The sequence below is a fragment of the Nansenia antarctica genome (assembly GCF_963989245.1).
Source record: "Nansenia antarctica genome assembly, contig: SCAFFOLD_41, whole genome shotgun sequence".
NCBI lineage: Eukaryota > Metazoa > Chordata > Actinopteri > Argentiniformes > Microstomatidae > Nansenia > Nansenia antarctica.
In genome coordinates, this window is record NW_027662440.1 from 615590 (window position 1) to 619671 (window position 4082).

The window sequence follows — 4082 nt, forward strand, 5'->3', positions numbered from 1 at the left end:
CAGACCTCTCCATCCCCTCTACCCCCCTGTACAGACCTCTCCATCCCCTCTACCCCCTGTACAGACCTCTTCATCCCCTCTACCCTCCTCTACAGACCTCTTCATCCCCTCTACCCTCCTCTACAGACCTCTTCATCCCCTCTACCCCCCTGTACAGACCTCTTCATCCCCTCTACCCCCCCTGTACAGACCTCTCCATCCCCTCTACCCTCCTCTACAGACCTCTCCATCCCCTCTACCCTCCTCTACAGACCTCTCCATCCCCTCTACCCCCCTGTACAGACCTCTTCATCCCCTCTACCCCCCTGTACAGACCTCTTCATACCCTCTACCCCCCTGTACAGACCTCTTCATCCCCTCTACCCCCCTGTACAGACCTCTTCATCCCCTCTACCCCTCTGTACAGACCTCTTCATCCCCTCTACCCCCCCTGTACAGACCTCTTCATCACCTCTACCCCCCTGTACAGACCTCTTCATCCCCTCTACCCTCCTCTACAGACCTCTTCATCACCTCTACCCCCCTGTACAGACCTCTTCATCACCTCTACCCCCCCCTGTACAGACCTCTTCATCACCTCTACCCCCCCAGTTTTCTCTACAATTTCTACAATTTTCTCTCTACAGTTTCTACACGTCAACGTGTACCGAAACACTTGTTTCCAACGTGGTCCTACGTTTCTCCTACACCAAGACACATACAAAGAGCATAGAAACATACAAAGAGCATAGAAACATACAAAGAGCATAGAAGATACAATCAGAATACAGTCTGCCATTCCTTCTCCCAGCATCGATTTGGTTTTCCTATCATGACTGAAGGACAGATGATTCACTTACTTACACAAGTTTGACTTCGGTAATAGGTCCAGTTGCAATATCAAGTTGGGAACAAAAGATGCCTCCTTCTAATCCATTTGTTCAATTTGTTTACAAAGTCCGGTAGTGGAAAGCAGAACAACGCATTTGTTACTTCACATCCCGCTAGCCATGTTTTCTTCTCATACCAACCCCTCGTAAATCCTCGGTTTTACCGTCACGAACGTGACGCCGGACATGACGTAAGCACGTACGATTCTTTGTGCATGTCCCAAAACCCCATAGACAATCGACCGAATGGCCTGAAGTTACCAAAATAGATTTTACATGCAAGTCTACGAGAACAGCCTAGTGCAACTTCGAGTAGACTGAAAGTTGCCCCGAAAGGGGCGGGACTTGAAGCTGATTGGAACATACTCCACAGAACACTAGCTGATTGGACTATGATATACTCCACAGAACACTAGCTGATTGGACTATGATATTCAGAAGCAACACTGTCTAGAAGTCATAGAAAAAAAATCTCTCTCTTCTCCCTTTGGTGGGGCATTGCACAATTGCCCCTAATGAACCAGCCTCCCCTGCGATGGACAAACATCTAGAGCAGGGGTCGGCAACCTATGGCACGCGTGCCAGCAGTGGCACGCGACAGCTTAAACAGTGGCACGCAAGCAATAAGTGCGAGAATGGGAGAATGTTTCTATTTTATTTTATGTTGGCGGCGTTCGTAAATTCGCGCACACTGGGTTCAACGTCATAATGGGACCAAGTAATTGGACTAGAGGCGGTCTCAGGGACGCTCCGGCGCTCTCAGGGCGAATTTACGAATGCAGCCCTAGTCTCTCTTCCACTCCACGAGAGCCGTATTTCTTGCGCCAATTTTCAAAGTAAAATTCTGAATTCGATTCGATACAAGTGTTACTGTTAAGCACACATACCAATATAATAATAATATATAATAAGAGTGGGGTTTTGTGTCCCAGAAAGACCGTGCTGTATGTGTCCTATGTCACGAAAATGTTGTTTGCCGAACTTGTCTCACCCCGAACTGCCTCCCGGGCTGTCATCGCCCCTTCATTGGGGTGAAACAATGCCTCCCCCTTATCAATGTAGGGACGTTACTTCATTTATGGTAACTCAGTTGCTCGGACTACCTATTTGGAATATTTTGTACATTGCCCCGATGCTTGCTTGTTTGCCATTGAGTCAACTATGTCATGTGTCACCCTTCAAGTCGATTGTGCACGCTGTCTCCCGCGCACAACTTTCTAAACGCACCGTGTTCAGCCGTGGTTTTATTATTTTATTATTGATGACTTATGGTAATGTGCATTTAAACCCTGGCCCTGGCGTTTCCCTTGGCAATAATTATATCTCCTTTTCTCAGTCCTCTGATGCTGGTGCGTTAACTTTTGACGGCTTTTGTAACCGCAAAAGTTTTGGTCTTATGCATTTAAATATCCGAAGCCTTCTCCCCAAACTTGATGAGCTGATAGCATATATGCATACATCAAATCCTGATGTTTTAGTCATCTCAGAGTCCTGGCTTAAGAAATCTGTCACTACCTCTGCTGTATCTATTCCTGGCTATAACATTTTCCGCCAGGACAGGCTCACTAAGGGAGGGGGGGTTGCTATTTACTGTAAGAACAGTTTGCAATGTTCTGTCAGTTTATCAAAATCTGTGTCCAAACAATTTGAGTTGTTGATTTTAAAGGTTAATCTATCTAAAAATGTATATCTCACTGTTGCTGGCTGTTATAGACCACCTTCTGCCCCTGCCTGCTCCCTGATAGCTCTCAGTGAATTAATTGCCCCTCATACTTCCTCTGAGTTTGTGCTGTTAGGTGACCTTAACTGGGACATGCTTAATCCTCCCCATTCTGTACAACTCCAGCTGGACGCTTTAAATCTCTCCCAGATTGTACAGACTCCTACCAGATTCAACACTACATCTATGGAAAACGGCACACTTATTGATGTCATTCTCACCAATACGCCGGCCAAGTATAACCCTGCGTTTTTTTGCCGAGACCTTACTGACCATTGCTGCATTGCTTGTGTACGCAAAGGCTCCACTGCCAAACGGCCACCGTTGGTCTTGTATAAACGGTTGCTTAAAAACTTTAATGAGCAGGCCTTCTTGCATGACCTGGCACTTGTAGACTGGTACAGAATTAATCTCATCCCCACTGTTGAGGATGCATGGTCCCTTTTCAAAAGTACTTTTTCCACCATTTTGAATAGACATGCCCCCTTTAAAAAATTCAGAACCAAGAATCGCTACAGCCCCTGGTTTTGCACCGAACTGTCTGAGCTGATCCGGCAAAAACACCTGCTATGGCGTAAAGCAAAGGCCTCCAAAAACACCTCTGACTGGCAATCCTTCAGGGAGCTAAGGAACAAATGCACCCAGTCGATCAGGAAAACCAAAGCAGATTTTTACAAACATCAATTCTCGACATGCGGATCCGACCCCAAACAGTTTTGGAAGACTGTCAAAACCATGGAAAATAAAAACACATCCTCTCAACTACCCACGGCAATCAAATCTGAGGACATTGTCATCTCAGATAAAGCCTCCATGGTGGACTGTTTTAACAAGCACTTTGTTAGGGCTGGTCACGCTTTTGCAACTGCTACATCCACTCCCACTGTCAACCATGCTGCCTCAACCCCTAGCACTGGTCCCCCCCCAAGCACTCCGTGCTTCTCCTTCCAGCCAGTAGAGGAGAGTGAGGTGCTTAGGGAGTTGCTTAAACTGGACCCTTATAAATCAGCTGGGCTGGATGATCTGGACCCTTTCTATCTGAAATTAGCAGCTCACATTGTCTCAGCCCCCATCACCTGTCTGTTCAACCTCTCCCTGCAAACCTCAGAATTCCCCATGGACTGGAAATCTGCTGCTGTCATCCCACTCTTCAAGGGAGGTGACAAGTTAGACCTAAACTGTTACAGGCCTATATCCATCCTACCCTGCCTCTCCAAAGTCTTAGAGAAACTGGTCAACAATCAGCTCACCCACCATCTGGAGTCCTATAGTATCTTCAGCACTACGCAATCCGGCTTTAGATCTGGCTACGGTTGTGTCTCTGCAACACTTAAAGTGCTAAACGACATCATATGCGCCTTTGACTCCAAGCACTACTGTGTAGCTGTATTTATTGACCTGGCTAAGGCCTTTGACTCCGTGGACCACTGCATCCTGCTTGACAGACTCAAGGATGTTGGACTCGCAGAGGAATGCCTGGCATGGTTTAACAA